The sequence below is a fragment of the Hipposideros armiger genome, unplaced genomic scaffold (genome assembly GCF_001890085.2).
Source record: "Hipposideros armiger isolate ML-2016 unplaced genomic scaffold, ASM189008v1 scaffold_157, whole genome shotgun sequence".
In the NCBI taxonomy this organism is placed as follows: domain Eukaryota; kingdom Metazoa; phylum Chordata; class Mammalia; order Chiroptera; family Hipposideridae; genus Hipposideros; species Hipposideros armiger.
This window is the reverse complement of record NW_017731507.1, coordinates 386365-387245: the sequence shown is the minus strand read 5'-3', so window position 1 is coordinate 387245 and position 881 is coordinate 386365.

Sequence of the window (881 nt, the reverse complement as noted above, 5' to 3'; positions counted from 1 at the left end):
GGCAACAAACCATTTCCCCCACTAAACAAGAGGGAATAGGCAGATACTAAATGTGTGCTGAAAATTCCAAAAAAAATCTTTCCCAATGTGAAAAATTGAAAACACCTTATCATAGCCTCAATTAGAGTATCCATAGTCACTTGAACTACTTAAAATAATATTCATTATTAGGAATTGGGAATTTCTCATGGCAGGGGGATTTAAATGGAGTGCTATAATTCGTGAATATTGGATCAATCTCCAAAAAGTAAGTTAATATTCAAAGGACAAAAAGATGAAAATCCTTTCAAAGGGCCACTGAAAACTTCATGAAATTGAATTACATTATTTCTGAGATAGAATCTTAGTATTTGTGATTAGAGGACAACTCAGTGAATTAGGTGACTTGCAAATCTAAGAATTAATCCTGAGTCTGTGCATTACAAGCTGTGTGGCCTTGGGAAAGTCACTTCGATTCTTTGTTGCCTTGACTAATAAAACGTGTCATGATGATCAGATGGTGTTGTAAAACTCCAGGTGCAAAGAAACGGCGCAATAATTGAGTTTCTATCCTTCTTGGTTTTACCACATGGTCTTGAGTCTCTTATGACAGTGCTTCCCAAGCAAGGAGTGTTGCATCTCTGTAGACGTTTTTACTCCAAATTGTTTATAAGCACCCTGGGGACTGAGGTGATATTTTGGCCATCACTGTGCCTCTAATAACAGTGTAACTGACCCAGAATGGGAACTGATTATAAGTCTATTCTTTCAGGGACTGATTACAGATTACTTGCTCAAAATGAGCAATAGAAAGTTTAGTCTTATCATTTGGGAATTTTTTCTGGGGTAGAGACTGCCTGGGCTGCATAATAATCTCATTATGCATAGAGAGAAACGTTACA